At 33.1% G+C, this 20,705-nt stretch overlaps 1 long non-coding RNA gene across 1 annotated transcript in view; it reads right to left on the bottom strand.

The window, feature by feature from the left end:
• Positions 1-7,988: 7,988 nt before the first annotated feature.
• Positions 7,989-20,705, bottom strand: part of LOC309858197 — a 54,216-nt gene continuing 41,499 nt past the window's right edge. The window contains exons 2-3 of the long non-coding RNA XR_014308090.1: positions 12,804-12,943; positions 7,989-8,069 (exon numbers count right to left, since the gene is read on the bottom strand). This is a non-coding gene — a long non-coding RNA (uncharacterized lncRNA). The remainder of the gene's footprint in view (positions 8,070-12,803; positions 12,944-20,705) is intronic.

Raw genomic sequence — 20,705 nt, forward strand, 5'->3', positions numbered from 1 at the left:
TAGTTACCATGCTGTACATGAGATCCTCAGAAGGTATATATCTAATAACTGGAAGTTTGTACCATTTCACTAATATCTCTCGATTTCCCATTTGCCCCATCTTCCAGTCTCTGACGACTTCCATTCTACTGCCTGTTTCTATGAACTCCACTTTTTTAAAAATTCTATTTATATGTGATATCATACAGTATCTGTCTAGCATATTTTACTTACTACAATTCCATATATACATATATGAGATTACATGTAGTCATTCATGGATACATAGGTTGTTTCCATATCTTGTCTATTGTGAAGGATGCCACAATGAACATAGAAGTACAGATATCTCTTTGGGGGTACTGTATCACCTTCTTTAGATATATACCTATTTCCTTTAGATATTTCCTTTAAATATAGAAGTGGGATTCCTGGATCATAAGGTAGTTCTATTTTTAACTTTTTTGGGGAAACTCTATAGTATTTTCCATAATTATTATAATAATTTACATTCTCACCAGCAGTGTACAAGAGTTTTTTTTTTCTGCATTCTTGCCAGCATATGTTATCTCTTGTCTTTTTGATAGTAAGCATCCATCCAAACAGATATAGGTAATAGCTCATTGTAGTTTCCATTTTATATTTTCCTGATGATTAGTGATGTTAAACACCTTTAAATATAGCTGCTGACCATTTGTAACCCTGTTTGAAAAGAAATATTTTTTCAGGTCCTTTGTTTTTTTAATGGAATATTTGATTTCTGTTATTGAGTTCTATGAGTTCCTTATATATTGTAGTCTTAACCTGTTAACAGATAAGTGATTTACAGATATTTCCCCCATTTTATAGATTGCCTTTTTATTTTATCGATTGCTTCCACTACTGATGTAGTTTTTTAGTTTGATGTAGTCCCATTTATTAATTTTTTCCTGTGCTTTTGGTGTCATATCCAAAAAACATCATTGCCAAAACTAGTGTGAAAGAAGTTTTCCCTATGTTTTTCTTCTCTAGGAGTTTTATGGTTTCTGGACATATTATTACGTTTTTAATACATTTAGGATTAATTCTTGTGAGCAGTGTAAAATTGGAATCCAGCTTCATTCTTTTGTGTGTGAATTTTTACTTTTTTATGACACCATTTATTGAAGAGTCTGTCCTCTATGCATTGTGTGTTCTTGGCACATTCATTGAAGATCAACTGACTCTACTATGTAGATTTATTTCTAGGCTCTCTACTTTATTCTATTTGTCTTTATATTTGTTTTTATGCTATGTCATTATATTTTTTCCTTCTGTTGTCAGCCTCTCTTTAATCACTTTTATATGGATAACATGTTCTTTCTGATAAAGACACACACACCATTAACCATTTTTAACTTCCAAGTTGAACAATACATTATGGTACTTGTAACATTAAATATCTAACAAATTATGTGTGAATGTTCATACCCATATCATGAGGATATGCAGGAAAATAAATTTTAATATACAACAGTAAAAAATAATTTGTTTAATTTTGCTCATGTTTAAGCTTCATGTTTGAAAACTCTATTTTACTTACTTATTTATTTTTTCTTTTTTTTAAATTTCTTTTCAGTGTTCCAGAATTTATTGTTTATGCACCACACCCAATGCTCATGCAATACGTGCCCTCCTTAATACCCACCACCAGGCCCACCCAACCCACCAACCTCCTCCCCTCCAAAACCCTCAGTTTGTTTTTCAGAGTCCACAGTCTCTCATGGTTTGTTTCCCCCTCTGATTTCCCCCAACTCACTTCTCTTCTCCATCTCCATGTTATTCCTTATGCTCTGCAATTAAGTGAAACCATATGATAATTGGCTCTCTCTGCTTGAGCTATTTTACTCAGCATAATTTTTTTTTATTATTATTATAGCTTTGTAACATAGCTTGAAGTCAGGAAGTAAATCCTCTAGCTCTGTTCTTTCTCAAGATTATTTTGGCTATTTGAGATTTTTGTTATTCTAGATAATTTTATAATTTTTTTTCTATTTCTATTTCTATGGCATTGGAATGTTGACAGGAATTGTATTAAGTCTGTAGATCATTTTGGGTAGTGTGGATATTTTAACTATATTAATTCTTCCAATCCATGAGTGAGATTACCATTCCATTAATTGTGCTTTCTTCAGTTTGTTTCATCAATGTCTTATAGTTACCTCTTTGGTTAAATAATTTATTTATGTATTTATTTTTTGGTTTTGATGCTATTGTAAATAAGATTTTCTTAATTTTTTTTTTTCAGGCAGTTCATTATTAGTGTAGACATGTGGCTAATTTTTCTATTTTGATTGTGTATCCTGCAACTTCACTGAAAGTGTTCAGTAATTCTAAGAGTAGGCATTTAAACAAAGGTATCATCTCTGCAGCTTCCATATTAGAACTACTTTTACTGCATTCCATAATTTTCAGTCAATTGTGTTTCCAGTTTTGTTCATCTCAAGATATTTTTTAATTTCTCTTTAGATTTTTTCTTTGACACGTTGTTGTTTTAGGACTGTGTTGTTTATTTCCACATATCTGTGAACATTCCAGCTTTCTTCCTGCTAATCATTTGTAGTTTCATACCATTGTGGTTACAAAAGCTATGTAATATGACTTCAATCTATTTAAAATTAAGAATTTACATCCTACCTTCCTTTTTGTCAGGAAGTGAGAAACGGATACACTGTCAAACTGTTGGAATTATGTTAAAAAACTGGCAGAATAGGAGTTCTGCACTGTCATCCTCTCACAGAACTTCAATTTCAATTTCGGCAGTTGCTATATATGAAAATACCCAAGTGGGAGTCTGGGAGGTTTTTTTTTTTTTTTTTTTTTTTAAGATTTTATATATCTGTTAGACAGAGAGAGAGAGAGCGAGCACAAGCAAGAGACCACAAGCAGGGGAAGCTGCAGGCAAAAGGAGAAGCAGGCTCCTTGCTGAGGAAGGAGACCAATGTGGGACTTGATCCCAGACCCTGGGATCATGACCTGAGCCAAAGGCAGTTGCCTAACTGACTGAACCATCCAGGTGCCCTGGGAGTCTGAGATTTAGGGAAGAAGTTCCAGGACTCTGTTGGAGCTGATAAAATCCAAGAATAAATGCACTGATGAGGGTGAAAGTAGCAGTTTTACTTTATCCACCTTAATGGTGGCATGGTGCCAGGAGAGACCCTAAGGGCCTGCAATTTATCTGAAGTGGGAAGGTAAGGTAGTAGGAGTTCCCATTCAGCTTCCTCCACTATGCGGTATGTTGGCAAAACATCCAATTCTTTCTTGTCTCACCCAGATTACTAAGGTGGTCAAAAAGTTTGAGGGGTTGGGAATGGCTGGGAAAATAGCGACCAGGTCTTAGACCTTATTAAAGAGATACTATTATTCATAACTGTCTTTCCTATGAACCAATTCATGGACTCCATCAATAAGTTGCCAACAAGCCACTTTAAATCCTCACCTATGGATTCTTTTAACTGGCCCACAGGAAACCCAATTGCTTTCCATGCTCCAAATCTCTCCTATTGCTCCTGTTGCTAGCTCTCAACATGCTCCCACAGACAGTGAGAACAAACATTACTGGTCAGTTAGTGGTCAAACACAGAAAGCTAGCCTGATCATGCAGCACTGAGAGAAGGTTCACACACTTAAACATTTCAGGGCATTTCTCTTGGGAAAACAAACAGGAGGCTCTCAGCACCTGACTTGGCTCTGTGGGACCAAGTGAAGTCATAAAATCTTAAGAATTCCCTCCCAGAAAAGAAAAAGAATCATGGAGTGGATGTATCTATTGAAAAGTTTTGATAGGACCCCAAAATCCTTAGCCAGATGGACAGGTAAAGGTATCTATTCTTCAGAACCAATCAGTACAGACTGCAAGAGATAACTACTTCTTCAAATGATGAGATAGTCATTCAAAGTTCAAGGAAACTGAAAAATTAAGGAAACATAGCAGATCAAGGGAATGCAATAACTTTCTAGTAACTGGCCCTAAAGAAATATAACTCTAGTCTGCTTGAGAAATAATTAAAATTAATTGTTCTAAGGAAGCTCAATGACCTAAAAAAGAACATATGTGAACAAACAAATATAATCAAGGAATTAATACATAAACAAAATATGGGAGATTCAATAGAAACATAGAAATAATTTTTTTAAAAATTAAGCATATTCTAGAAGGTGAAGAATACAATGAATAAAATGAAAAAAGGTTATAAACAGCATCAACAGCATCCTTGGTCAAGCAGAAGAATCTCTGAACTTGAAGACAAGTCATTTGAAATTATCTAATGAAAGTAGAAAAAAAGAATCAAGAAACCCTATGTGAATTATGAGACACAATCAACTGAAACAAAATTCACATTACATAAGTCCCAGAAGGAGAAGAAAGATAGACATAGGCAGAAAGCTTCTTTAAAGAAATAATGTCTGAAAATTTCTCAAACCTGGGCAAAGATACGAATATCCAGGTACATGAAGCTCATAGGTTAGATTCAACCCAAAGAGGACTTCACTGAGACACATTTTAATAAAACTGTCAAAAATAAAAATACAAATAGTTTTACAGCAGCAAGAGAGGAGAAACCTATTTCATTCAAGGTTAACTCTGTAAGTCTATAAGACAATTTCTCAGCAGAAACCTTGAGGCCAGGAGAGAGTTGGAATATATTCAAAGTGCTGAAAGGAAGAAAAACAAATCCTATCACCAAGAATATTTTACTTTGGTAAAGTTGTTCTTCTGAAATGAAGAAGAGATAAATGTTTCCTCAAACAAAACTGAAGGAATTCAACCCCATTAGACACTTTATATAAGAAATGTTGAAAGGAATTCCTCAAGCGCAAATGAAAGGATGTGAACTAGTGACAGAAAAACATCAAAGAATGAAGCTCAGTGGTAAAGGTTAGTATATAATCAAATTCAGAATATTTTCATACTGTAATGGTGGCATGTAAGTCACATTAATATAAAGATTAAGAAACAAGTGTTTAAATTGACTAGCTATAATACTTACTTCATAGATACACAGTATAAAAATGTAAAATGTAATCTCAAAAACATGAGATATGAGGAAAGGATAGTTTTTGCATGCAATAGAAGTTAAGGTGTTGTCAGCTTAGAATAGATTGTTATCTCTGTCATAAATACACAAAAACTAGAGAAAGAATCAAAGCATACCGCTATAGAAAATCATCAAATCACAAAGGAAGACAACAAATCACAAAGGAAGAAAGGAACAAGGAAACTACAAAACAGCAGAACAATTAACAAAATGGTAAAAGTGTATCCTTACCTATAAATAGTTACTTTAAATATAAAGAGATTAAAGACATTTAACTGAATGGAAAAAGAAATCATAAAATTTAACTACATACTGCCTACAAGAGGCTCACTTGAGCTTTACAGACACACAAAAGCTAGAGTGAAAAGATAAAATGGATAAAAAAAATTATGCAATTGAAAACCAAGAGAGCAGGGATAGCTATACTTATGCCAGACAAAATAGAATTTAAATCAAAAGCTGTAACAAAAAAGGTCATTATATAATGATAAATGTGTCATTTCACCAAGAGAATATAATAATTATAAATTTATATATGTTTGTAGAATCTAAATATATTAATCAAATGTTAACAGACCTGAAGGTAGAAATAGATAGCAAACAATAACACCTGAAGTCTTCAATACCCCACTTTCAACAATGGATAGATCATCCAGACAGAAAATCAATAAGGAAATAAGGGACTTGAAGTATACTTTAGGTCAAATGGACCTAATACATATGTTAAATAGTCCATCCAATAGCAACAGAATATACATTCTTCTCGGGAACATTCTTCATGATGGATTATGTTAGATCATTAAGCAAAAGTCTTAATACAAACAGTAAGTAATATATTTATATTATCTCTAAAAAGTGGTGTCATTTCGGTGTACCTTTTATAAGTGAAGAAATTGTTTCAGAAATATAAAAAATTTTGCTAAAGTCATTAGAAGTGTTAATTTACAAAGTCAGTAGGCTGAATTAGGTCTGAAACCATGCTTAATAACTTGAGTATCATCTCCATAAGGACAGGTTGTTTTGTGTGTTTCACAACCGAGGGTGTCTCAAAGGCCTAAAATAGTGCTACCAAGCACGATGAGGTACCACCTCATAGGTGAGGAAAGAAGGAGGATGGGGAGAGGTAGAGGAGGGAAGGAAGGAAGGAACATTATACCACATATTTTTAGTGGCATTTTTACTTCATTCCCAGTGTTATGTAGCATAAGTGTTTTGTTACAGAACTTAATATACTAAATGTTGAAATCCTTGAATAATCATTTCATGTCCTGGGTCTCCATGACCCAGGATTCCTCCTTTTTCCTCCTCAGTGACATCCCACAGAGTAGAATTCTTGGAGTTATCCTATTAAAAAAGGTATTTTGGTGGATAATTAGAGATTATTGTGATGTTTCCATTGTCAATAGTGGAATATTTTCAGTGGATATTTTCCAGTTCTGTCCTCTGTGCAAGCAAATCATATTTAGATACTTAAAAGAGCTTGTTTTTATTTGCTATTGCCAGATGTTTTCTATTTCAGTGACAAGTCTTTTTCCATGCATATTACAAATCACATTGATTTTGAGCCATAATAGAAATGAAAATGAATATGTAAAACAAATAAAATATGCTTCATCTCTGTATTGCATATACTTTTTATTCTGATTATACATTTAGCACATATCCATTGTGAAAAGTAAGGACAATAAAAATAACTGTTCTTATCATTCTAGATTATTTTATTTTGACATTTCTTGCTAAATGCCAAGAGTAAATTATTATAGAGTAAACATATAGAATAGCTTCTTATAATTCCAATGAATATTAATTCTCTGAGCTAGTAGATGGCCAATGTTATGATTGTCCTGAACTCCCTTGGAATATCACAGAATTCTGGTCTTTTGATATTATGTATATATAATTGTTGAAATTTTCTTATCTTAACTTTAAAGAAGATCAAAAAGGGAGAATATTTATTTGGGTACATCAACTTTTAAAGAGTTGCTTTGCAAATCTCGAACAAAAGTTAACAAAAGTTACTTCAATCCTACTCTGCTGATTCCTCTGAAGACACTGGCCATGGCTCCCACTGTGATTTAGCGTTAACTTAAAATTAGTGTAATAGTACACCATAGCTTGGTCGTGGGGTTAAATTGATTTCTACACAGTGCTAAGGAAAATACGTTGTATTTTCTTTTAAATATAAAAATTAAAAACTTAAATAGCACTCATTAAAAGTCTTCAAAAAGAAACTTTACCTCAATTGATATAAATGGCTTATGATTCAATAAATGTTGAGTTACTATATATACAAATGCCCAATGATCAGACCATGTAAAAATAGAGCTCTGACCTATATCTTCTGCAACAACTAGCCTGGAAATCTGAGCCAGAATTTCTAAATAACCAGCCTAGGAAGCTCAAACACAACATGGGCAGCAGTTGGCCTAGAATTGTCAGAACTTGACCAGCTTCCCCACTTCTAATGACTAACCTGAGTAAGCCAAATATATTCTGCAAATTAATCATCCAAGAGACCCCAATTCTAGTTAGCCCACCTCCAGCTTTATTATGCCAACAAAATCCAATCAAAACATGCCTGATACGACAGTTGATTGATGATAGATAATGATTGATGGTGATAGTTTCCTTTCTCATTATGTGCTTTTTATTTATTTCAAGAATGTTGAAAAATCAACATAAAAACATTAAAGTTCCACCAGCTACTTTATTATAGTCATGGTGTCAATCACATATGATTCATAAAAAACAATGAACAGTGAATTAGGAGAAGACTCATATCATATTTCACAAAGAAAACTAGTGGCTATTCCTAGTAAGTTGGAGCCATATTGATACATTATGTATTATGTTTAATATTTAAAACTTGGGAGTACCTGAGTACCAGTACCTTGGCTGGTTAGGCATCCAGTTTTGGCTGGATCATGATTTAGTGTTTTAAGACTGAGTCTTGCATTGGGCTCCATGCTCAGGGCAGAGTCTGCTTGAGATTTTCTCTCTCCTTTTCCCTCTGCCCTTCTCCCTGCTTTATCTCTAAAATAAATCAATAAAATAAAATAATAATATATTTAAAAAATACATAAGACTTGAGCATCCATTATCACATTTTAGATTTACTTGAGAGAATAGTAATTCCTATATCAAAAGTAAGTTCCATTGTTTATTTTATTTTATTTTACTTACTTATTTTATTTCTAGTATATTTAATATACCATGTTATATTAGTTTTAGGTGTACAATATAATGTTTCAACAATTCTATATATTACTCAGTGCTCATCATGGTAAGAGTACTTTGAATTCCCTTCACCTACTTTGCGCATCTTCCACTCACCTCTCCTCTTGTTTCTTCTCCCTAGGTAAGAGTCCATTTTTTTGTTTACTTATTTCTCCTTAGATCACTTGTTTTGTTTTTAAAATTCCACCGAAAAGCAAAATCATATGGTATGTTTCCTTCTCTGACTGACTTATTTTGCTTACCATTATACTCTGTAGCTCCATCCCTGTTAGTGGCGAGATTATTTCTTTTCTTTTTTTTTTTTTTTTTTTTTTGGTCTGAGTAATATTCTATTGTGTCTATATGCCATCTCTTCTTTATCCATTCATCCACTCTGATGGACACTTGGGCTGTTTACATAATTTGTTTATTATAGATAATGCTCCAATAAACATGGGCGTGCATATATACTTCCAAATTAGTGTTTTAATATTCTTTGGATAAAAACCCAGTAGTGAAGATTACTGGAATTTAGAGGAGTTCTATTTTTAATTTTTGAGGAAACTCCATACTGTTTTGCATAGTGGCTGTACCAGTTTACATTACCATCAAGAGGGCATGAAGATTCCCTTTCTCCACATATTTGCCAACATTTGTTGTTTCTTGTATTTTTTATTTTAGACATTCTAACAGGTGTGAAGTGAGTAGGTTTCATTTTTAAGAAAATCTCCAGGAAGAGAATGGCCTTCAACATTGGGAACAGGAACTTGAAAAGGTTCTCATTTAAACAGTAGAGATGCTTTCTTCCAGAAGTAAGTAAAACTTGAATGTGATTACACAAGTGTTAAATAATTGGGGTAAACATATTTTAAAAAGGAAAAATGAACTGCACATTTCTTACTATAGAAATATATATATATATATTTTTATAAATTTTTTATTTTTTATAAACATATATTTTTATCCCCAGGGGTACAGGTCTGTGAATCACCAGGTTTACACACTTCACAGCACTCACCAAAGCACATACCCTCCCCAATGTCCATAATCCCACCCCCTTCTCCCAAACCCCCTCCCCCCAGCAACCCTCAGTTTGTTTTGTGAGATTAAGAGTCACTTATGGTTTGTCTCCCTCCCAATCCCATCTTGCTTTATTGATTCTTCTCCTACCCACTTAAGCCTCCATGTTGCATCACCACTTCCTCATATCAGGGAGATCATATGATAGTTGTCTTTCTCTGCTTGACTTATTTCGCTAAGCATGATACGCTCTAGTTCCATCCATGTTGTCGCAAATGGCAAGATTTCATTTCTTTTGATGGCTGCATAGTATTCCATTGTGTATATATACCACATCTTCTTGATCCATTCATCTGTTGATGGACATCCAGGTTCTTTCCATAGTTTGGCGATTGTGGACATTGCTGCTATAAACATTCGGGTGCACGTGCCCCTTTGGATCACTACGTTTGTATCTTTAGGGTAAATACCCAGTAGTGCAATTGCCGGGTCATAGGGCATTTCTATTTTCAACATTTTGAGGAACCTCCATGCTGTTTTCCAGAGCAGTTGCACCAGCTTGCATTCCCACCAACAGTGTAGGAGGGTTCCCCTTTCTCCGCATCCTCGCCAGCATCTGTCATTTCCTGACTTGTTGATTTTAGCCATTCTGACTGGTGTGAGGTGATATCGCATTGTGGTTTTGATTTGTATTTCCCTGATGCCGAGTGATATGGAGCACTATTTCATGTGTCTGTTGGCCATCTGGATGTCTTGTCTGGATCCAGACAAGGATCCCATCAAAAAGGAGAGCTATAGACCAATATCCTTGATGAACACAGATGCGAAAATTCTCACCAAAATACTAGCCAATAGGATTCAATAGTACATTAAAAGGATTATTCACCACGACCAAGTGGCATTTATTCCAGGGCTGCAAGGTTGGTTCAACATCCGCAAATCAGTCAATGTGATAGAACACATCAATAAAAGAAAGAACAAGAACCATATAATATAGAAATATATTTAAAACATTTTTCCTAACTATGAAATTAAGTATGAATCATGAAAAAAAATTTTGTTTTGATTCTTATGAAATGTTTGATAAAAGTGATATAAATTTGAGGCCACACCATTACAAGATTCTTTACATCTAGATTTTCAATTTCATTGTAAGGTTTTCACACTTTATGCTTCAGTGACTGGAAATATCTACAGTGTTTGAAGAGAAAGGGTATCATTTCATGAAAAATGCATTGAAATTATTGCAAAATATGAATGTGAAGATGCATACCAAGACACCCCTTGATAATAGTACATATTTTTCAGCTGCCTTAATTATTTTCTAGCATTGCCTGATTTACTGAGTGCTTAGGTTTCACTGGCTTTAGTTACTCTTACTTTAGGGTGATAGGTTATGGTGTTACTGATTCACTATATGATGAGGAAGTAGACGTTTGATTGTATTATAAAATTGTTTCATTTTAAATATTTTCATGAGAAAAAGTGGAATTTTGTTTCTAATTTGTAGAATATTCTGCATCATGGGTATTTATTCCATGGGGTTTTAGAAATAAGTTAGCATTGTGAGTCCTGAAATATGGTCATTTGACTTCTTTCCTTACTAGCCTCTCTGGCATCTCTATGGAGTTAGTCAGAAACATGCACATGCAGCCTTCGGTGATCTGTCAAGTTTTGGGGGGTATCAGTGGCTGATACAAGGCAAATTTCAGACTGAATAGGAAACTTGCCTCTAAACTGTCTAAGGAGTCACAGAAACAATATCAATTCTGTTTGACATATATATCATTTAGCAAATATCTACTCTGATCTCATAAGTTGTACAAAGAATGACCATAATATTCTAAAAATTTGTCCTTAGAAGAGTCTATTTCAGTGAAAGTGCCATTCCAAAAAGTGGCTGCCAGTAATGCTAGAGAAACCACCTTTGTCTGGAATATGCTCATTATTGCTTTTAGAAAGAAATGAAATGGGATGGGTGTCGAATGTGTAATATGAGGTTTCCAGGAAATAGAAATTCAACATGAACTTTGTCTGCAGGTTACATATGAATATCTACCTGGAATGTACATTACAGTCTTCATGACTCTCAGAAGCTCATGGAAGAAGAGTGGGTGTAGTTACTAGTGGGGAAAACCTGTTAAATTTTTATTCTAAGAAATCTAATAATTGATATTATGTTTAAAAACAGTGAAAATGTAAATACATGAAGTTTATGGATTTTCCAAATAAGTGAACTGTTTCTGTTGCTTATGATAATTAGGAAGCCTATTGGGGGGTGCCTGGGTGGCTCAGTCATCAAGCGTCTGCATCAAGCCCTGCATCAGGATCCCTGTTTAGCAGAAAACCTGTTTCTTCCTCTCCCACTCCTGTTTGTGTTCCCTCTCTTACTGTCTCTCTGTCAAATAAATAAATAAAATCTTAAACAAAAAGAAAGAAACCTATTGTTGGGGCACCTGGGTGGCTCAGTTGGTTAAGCATCTGCTTTTGGCTTTGGTCATGATCTCCTGGGGTTCTGGGATTAAGCCCCTCCTCAGGCTCCCTGCTCAGTGGAGGGTCTGCTTCTCCCTCTTCATCACCCTCTATCTCTTGCGCCTCTGCTCCTGTGCACTGTCTCTCAAATAAATTAATAAAATATATTTTTAAAAAGCCTAGTAATTACATAAACATAATTTATATATGTGACCTCTTTCTCTTTCTCTCTCTCTCTTTTTGTCTCTGTCCCTGTCTCTATGTCTCTCTATATGTGTGTGCTTTGTCTCTAATTTCTTTCTTTTTTGGTGGGGAAGCACAAAACAAAACAAAACAAAATTCAAAGACTATCAGTGCAGAAGTTGTACCTAGTTTAAGTATTTCCTTTCCTTTATAACCTTTTCTCTTTGTTTCTGCGTAATTATACATACATGGGGAGAGAATTCTATAGTACAGTATATTTTTATCACTTAACCTATCATCAGCATTTAAAGAGGTTGTTATCTGTCCAGCACTATTCTAAGCATTTTGTATTTACTAAATCATTAAATACTCAAAATAATTATTGATAGTAGGGCTATTATTATCTCGTTCCAACAATAAAGAAACTAGATGTACAGATACGTAAATAACAATGATAGAAGTGGTAAAAATGTAATTCAAACCCAGGGAGTCTGAATCTAGAACATAAACTCTTGACTGATATATTCTGCTTTTTAATTCTGTGCTCAGTATTTTTCTGCATAATAAAATATACTTTGCTATTAGCTATAGTGCTATTAGCAGTTCCCTAATATTTTATGACATCTGATATTATTTATACATGACAGTGGAGATAAATTTAACATCACTTCCTATTAATTTGCATATATTTTTTTACTTTCTCTTTTTTAATAGAAAAAACAGAGTAAAATTATTTTTTTTTCTTTCACAATGAATTTGCATTTTTAGAAATGGTCACTAGGAGTAGGTGTTTTTTTTTTTTCATTATTAAGTTCACATTACAGATTTTAAAAAATTCTACTGCAAATATTCCTTGATGAACTAAGGACATATTACCTTCAAGTTTTTGTTGCCTCTTCATTGTTGAAGGCAGCTATCAACTTGGAATGTCATTATCTGTGAGGAGATGTGCAGACTCCAAAGTTGCAGTTGCTTTAATGGCAAATCTCAGGTGAATCTGCTATTGAAGTCACTGTCTTTGCACATAAAGAATACAAGATATTTCGAACATAAGAAAACTTTGTTTTCTTACCTTGAGAAAAATCTCACTTTGTTGTTTTCATGTTCAGTACCCATAGGCTGTGTTTAGCAAAATAATAATAATAATAATAATTTTTTTAAAAGATTTTATTTACCTACTTGACAGATAAAGAGAGCACAACCTTACGGGGCAGCAGAGGGAGAGTAAGAAGCAGGCTCCTCACTGAGCAGGGATCCCGATGTGGGGCTTGATCCCAGGACCCTGGGATCATGACCTGAGATGAAGGCAGTTGCTCAACCAACTGAGCCACCCAGGTGCCTCTAAAAAATAATAATTAAAAAAAAATCACAATCATTTTTCACAAGCTTAAAAAGTTTAGTTCCATCAACTATAAGATCTTAAATTCATACTAATAATTTCCATTTTTGATCACAAGTCTCATTTAGATGATCTTAGTTTGCTTAAATAGACACTTTGAACTTTTCATTTCAGAACTTTTTTTTTTTTATTTGCTATGGCAAAAATCCATAAGGTATTTCCTTAAGAAAGAAATATACATGCCTAAATATAAGTATACTTATTTGTCCACTGTCTTTATATATACATACTACTATAGATTGCTTATTTGTGACTTCCCCAAAGTTAATGTTGAAAACTAACCCTCAACATGATTGTTTTAGCAAGTGGGGCATCTGGGAGGTGATTAGGTCATGAGGGTAGAGCACTCATGAATGAGATGAATACATTTATAAAAGAGCCTACAGAGTTCTCTTGCCCCTTATAGAAAGTGGGGGGAGGGTCAGAAGGAGAGGGAGGGAGAGAATCTCCAAGAGATTCCTCGTCAAGCAGGGAGCTGGATGCAGGCCCCAATCCCATCACACTGAGATCATGACCTAAGCTGAAATCTAGAGTTTGTCAGTTAACTGACTGAGCCATCCCAGCATCCCTTGGCTTATATAAATGAAAAAACCAAGGGTAGGTTTGATTCCAGTAATGGCCGGATTATCAGGATTAAACAATGTTGTAAAGATTTGGTCCATTTCTATCTCCCCGCCTGCATCTCTGGTCTATGCCTTCATTTATGTTAGCTTCATTGTCAAGCAGCAATTATCCAAACTGAGTGGCCCCTGACAAGTCCTTACAGGCTTTATAGCTAGTAATTATAATATAAGAGAGATTTCTCTTCCAAGAACTTCCAATAAATTCTGGAATTGAGTCTCATTCATTCTCTGGAGTTGTTTTCAAATCCCTGAAATGGGTAAATGCAGTTCACTCATTGGCTAGGCCCAAGTTACTAGAGCTGACATAGGATTGCCCACATGGATGGAGATGAGGAAAGAGTATTTTCAAAGAAAAATTGATTTGAAGAAAAAAGAATAAAAGTCTTGCAAGCAAAATTAAGTACAGTTACATAATATATAAAAAGGATGAAAGGATGAATAGCTTTCTGGTAGAAGAATATCTTGAAGTTTGACTGAAATTTAGTACAAAGCTGTGTATTGAAAATGGTAGAATCTGTAAAACTCTTATTTAGAAATAGCAAGCAGATTAATATCTACCAACATGTTCTACCGTTTGGGGAATAAGACAAAAGGGATCATTTCATAGGATTATGATTAGGAAGGAAAAAATTTAAGGAACTTGATAGGCTCTGAGGGAAATAATGCTCAGGTTGATAATATACCTAGTTTTTCATATTAAAAGACTCTCTACAAGGCTGCTTTTAGAATGTTTTAATTCTGTCTCAAGAAAGAAATTGGTTCATCTTTTCCTGCCAAAATTTATGCTTATTAATGCATAGGACTGTGTGAAGTCTTCGCAAATGTTTTTCCACAAGATAAAGAAGATTTTTAATGAAGGACTAGTGGAAGTTTTATGGTAAACTGTGATGCTTTGGGGTCTGGGTGACAAAGTATAGCCCAGTGGGTAAGAGGAAGTTCCTCAATTTTGCATGTAACTCATAACTCGTGAAGAACCACAATGTCTGGTAGATCTTAGAGCAATAATCCAGAGCACATCACTTGTGGACCAGACAATGAACATTATCATCAGGGAAACATGAAGAAGCTTCACTTGGATCAAGGAAAAGCAGAATATAGAAGCTACTTGGTGATTACATTGACAGGTTTATGAATACATGCAGGTCCTCTGAAAGACTTAGGAGAAGACTGGATTATGTTACAGTAAATGAAAGATCATATAGCCAAAGACGAAAATGAGAATAAATACATTGGAGAATCATGTATGTAACTTCATTGATTAGAACTCACTGGGGTGTTACGGTAATATTTATAATAATGTGTATTGTAGATTTGAAAAAGATATTTGTTGGTATCTCAGCCACATACAATCAAGTTTTCCTACAAATACAATTCCAAAAACAAAACCACTTTCAAATTATGACTGTATTTACTTGTTGTATAAAGATAGCAAGATCTAGAAGTATCTATTTAGTTTTTGAGAATGGGGCTTCCTCAGAAAGCTGAAAATAGGACTATCCTACAAGCCAGCATGTGTACTATTAGGAGTATACTCAAAGGATTAAAAAAAAAAAAAAAAAGCGATTTGAAGAGGAGCATGAACTCCAATGTTTATAGCAGCAATAGTCAAATTATAAAAAGAGCCCAACTTTCCACCAACTGGTGAATGGATAAAGAAGATATGATGTATATATACAATGGCACATTACTCAGCCATAAACAAAATTTAATTTTGCCATGTGCAATGATGTGGATGGACCTAGAATGTATAAAGCTAAGGGAAACAAGTCAGCCAGGGAAAAACAAATACCATATGAATTCATTTATATATGTAATTTAAGAATCTAAACAGATGAACATAGGGGAAGTCAGAAAAAAAAAAAAAAAGAGAGACAGAAAGACAGAGAGGGAGGCAAATCATAAGAGACTCTTAACTATAGAGAACAAACAGGGTTATTGGAGGAGAGGTGTGTGAGTGGATGGCCTAAGCAGGTGATGAGCATTAGGGAGGGCATTTGTGATGAGCACTGGATGTTATATGTAATGAATCACTAAATTCTACTCCTGAAACCAATATTACACTACTGTTAACTAACTAGAATTTAAATAAAAACTTGAAACATAAAAAGCCCAAAAGAACCTAGTAAAAGGAAACTTAAAGGAAAATTGTTTTATACTAAAGAGTACTATTCTCTTTTTATATTTGCACAAGTATTTATGTGAGTATAAAAACATAAAACTTCTAAAATTAACAATTATGTAATTGTTTAAATTATAATATTTTCTATTATAATAAATTTGAAAATTTTATTGAATATGTACTTTAAATTTTATTTAGTTGAATATTTAGTAACACTTCATTTATGGTTATAAAGTTATTTTCAAATAAAATAATAGAAGTCTTTCTCTTTCTTATTTCAATATTTATTATATTTCTTTATATCCTTGATGGGATATGATACATTTTTATGTTACTTACAAATAAGGGCATTGAGATTTTTAATTATTACTGAATTGTAGAATAGAGTTGATACTTCAGAGTTACATGAATTTTAGAACAACTAAATTCCAACAGTACTCCCAGTGTTCATTAAATCACAATTTTTGTTGTTAAGTAATTTGGTCAGGCACATAGGCCATCTGTTGAATTGAATACAAGCTATGTAATCTGCTTGGACCATCTTTTTGTTGTATATAGTTTATCACACTTATTTAATTACTACATGCTTCCAGATTTTTGTGGTTTGCAATATGCTCACTCAGTGAAGTTCTGTCCATATTGCATTCCTTATTCACTGAGAAACTACTAACATTTCTTGTTGATTAACAGTCAGCTTTGCTTATCATTTAGTGTTAGAATGATAGCACTGGATTATTTCTCTTTTTGGAAACCTTATTATGCATTTATTGTTGACAAGAAATGTGTGTATTTCATTAACATTGTTCAATATTTTCTTTCTTCCCTTTTTCAGAAATTTTGAGCATCCTGTTGATATTAGGATAACTTCTCTTCACTTCTTTTCTCATCTTCTAAAACATTCTAAAATTGGAAGTGTTAGAAAATGTGGAATTCTCTTCCCCTCTCAGAAAGAGTTATGACCACCCTGATATTCAACAACCATGACAAACCATACCTGATTTTTTATTTTTCATCTCTTATAGATTATTATAATATCCATCATCTAGAGAACTTTCAGATGATCCTTTTAATTTATGTTGATTCCTATTTTCTAGTTTTCCATGAAGAGTTGAAATTATATCTGCTTGTTTTTCTCACTTGAATACATTTATGTAATGTAGAAAAGGGACCATGATAATTTCTCTTATATGGTACGAGCACTTTATTTTTTAAAAGTTTTATAAGTTAAAGCATTTTGTATTTTATGAACTTAACTGAATTTTAAAAATACCCAACTCAACTATTTACTTGACTGGTTGTCTTATTATGTATTGTAAAATAAAATGTTCTTTATCTCTTTTAAGTTCTGAAACCATTAAAATCTCTGTACTGTTTTCCATGTAGAGAAGCACTTCTCAGGCATCATAGTACCCCTCTAGTTTACCATAATAAATTGCTAAAATCTGAATATGTGTTTAAACCATTTGGAACTGGATAATGGGCATTTCACATTATCCCCCATGGCAAATCAAGCTACTGATTCCACCACTCCCGCTTTTTTTGGGTTTGCTTTCTATAATTGATTGTTACAATTCTACCATGTTAGGAATTCATTTGATCTCATTTCTTTAAATTTGGATCATATTGACTTTCAATTCTTAAAACATCAAGAAATTTCTACTGCTGCAGAACAAAGTTTCTGCAAGCACAAACACAAAGCTGAATAACAGCTGGTTGAGGCATTTGGGAGCAACCTCATGGCAGAAAAGCCATGAGGTTTCAAGATCACAGTGAGAAAAGAAGCACATGCACATTAGGGTGAGCCAGAAATTTTCTATCACCTTTCCCATGCAGGCTTGTGCTAATTCCCAAGCCACACTTGGCAAGAGTTATACATATGTAATTTTTATGTTTTTTTTTCTTTACGTATATTGTCTTCAGTAGAAAAATAAATGTATTAATCACATTACTCATTCATCTGAGTAAATTAGGTGCTGAGACTAATCATATTTAATTTTACTATCCTTTTGGCTTTTCATCTGTATGACACCTTATGTGATAGGTGGATTTTGAAACTCAACATTTCTGCACATAGTCTTCATTCATTTGATGTCAAAGGCTTATTTTAGTGTGTTTTTTTTGAAGAAAAAAAGTGTCTACTTTACAAGTCTTTGCACCACCTTTTATTAACTGATAAGTATAGTTTAGAGAGAGCAGGGCTTAAATTAGTTTTTCATTTATTAACTTTGGAAAATGAGCAGGTTATTTGGTATAATCATTTTGTGTTACAGTTTCTTCATTTATAAATAGGAATATTATACTTTCTACATACTTGTTGTATTAATATGACAATGCATAGAGAACAAAATGAGAACTTGTTCACAATTTGTTACTTTTAATATCAATATTTTCATCAAAACCCATCTTATTAACAAGAAGATGGTTCTTGGTTATGACAAGAAATTTAAAAATGTATTTTTTTTATTTTTTTAAATGTATTTTTAATGTATAAAACATTTGTTTACTTATCTTATTATTTACAAGAAAAATAATCCTTATCTATAAGGATCAATCACAATACTAATTCATATAGTTTTCAAAATTCACTCAGAAGACAGAATAGGCATATTTTTCAAAAATCACTTTACAGTTATGAGAAATATCTTTTTTGGTTTTTTAGAGATTTTATTTTATTTATTTGTTTGCTTGAGAGAGAGTTGGGAGGCAGGAGCAGAAGGAGAAGAACAAACAGACATACTTAGTACAGAACCCAACATGGATTTTAAGCCTATGAACCTAAGATCATAACCTGAGATGAAATCAAGAGTTGGATGCTTAACTGATTGAGCTGACCAAGTGCCCTGAGAAATAATTGTTAATGAAAGTGAAACAACTTACATGTTTCCCAACACAAATATAGATGCATAAATACCACAAAACTGTATAGAAAAGATATTATAACATGCACATCCATCTCTAATTAATAACTAGGCTTGGGTTTATATATGACTTATTAAATATGGAGTTGTGGTAAGTTACTCAAATTAACTTCCATCATTATTGAATGAGGTTAATATAAAACCTATTAGCATCCAGTGTCTGATAAATAGGAAGCACTTAAAGTGTGATACTTCTTTACTATATTTAAAGTGTGATAAAAGTAATTAAAAATTTATTGTCTCCTGAGTTGTTAATTTTAGCCATTCTGACAGGTGTGAGGTGGTATCTTATTGTGGTTTTGATTTGTATTTCCCTGATGATGAGTGATGTTGAGCATTTTTTTCATGTGTCTGTTAGCTTTTTGTATGTCTTCTTTTGCTAAATGTCTTTTCAGGTCATCTGCTCATTTCTTAACCAGGTTTTTTGTTTTTTAGATGTTGAGTTTGATAAATTCCTTATAGATTTTGGATACGAGCTCTTTATCTAATATGTCATTTGCAAATATCTTCTCCCATTCCTTTGGTTTCCTTTTAGATTCGTTGATTGTTTCCTATGACCCAACAATTGCACTACTAGGTATTTATCCAAGGATACAAACATAGTGATTTGAAGGGTTGCTTATGCTCTCTCTCTCTCTCTCTCTCCCTCTCTCACTATCTCTCTCTTTCAAATAAATAAAATCTTTAAAAATGTTTAAAAAACAAAACAAAACAAAAACAAAACAAAACAAAACATAGTGATTCAGAGGGGCACATGCACACCAAAGTATATAGCAACATTATCCACTATAACCAAAATATGAAAGAGCCCAAATGTCCATTGGCTGATGAACAAATAAAGAAGATGTGGTATAAATATATACATACAAACACAAACATGTACAATGGAATATTACCAGCCATTAAAAAGAATGAAATCTTGCCCTTTGCAATGAGGTGGATAGAGCTAGAGTGTATTATGCTAAGCAAAATATGTCAGTCCAAGAAAAACAAATACCATATATGGAACTTAAGAAATAAAACAGATGAACATAGGAGAAGGGAAGGAAAAATAAAATAAGATAAAAGAAAAAACAGAGAGGGAGGCAAACCACAAAGACTCATAACTATAGGTGAACATAAGTATAGAGAACAAACTGAAGGTTGCTGGAGGGAAGTTGGATAGAGTGATGAGGTAAATGGGTGATGAGCATTAAGGATGGCATTTCCATGAACACTGGGTGTCATATGCAAGTGGCAAATCACTAAATTATACCCCTGAAACTAATACTATACTATATGATAATTAACTTAAATTTAAGTAAAATCATGAAAGAATGAAAGAAAAGCAATTAATATTTAAAGCAATATTGTATTTTAAGAACAAGTAGATATTTACAAAAATCAAGTTTTCAATATTCAAATAATCTTTCAAATAGGAAATATATATTTTAGAGTTATAAACAATGAGCACCTAGACAGATTTAGAGACTTTCCAATCTAACTCATTTTACAGAAAACATAACTGAAATGTGCAGATATTAAGTGTATTTTCCAGAATCACAAAGACTATTATTGACAAATCTAAAATTAAATTTCACATTACCTTGTTTATGTTCAGTATTTTGGCTTCATGACTGACTGTCTCTTTTAATTTATTCTCACCATTAGAAAAGGAATTGAGGTACAGTTTTGTGATTATAGTGCCTTATTTATTACCTCTAAATAAATTTCAATTAT

The sequence above is a fragment of the Mustela nivalis genome, assembly GCF_964662115.1.
Source record: "Mustela nivalis genome assembly, chromosome: 2".
NCBI classification, from domain to species: Eukaryota; Metazoa; Chordata; class Mammalia; order Carnivora; family Mustelidae; genus Mustela; species Mustela nivalis.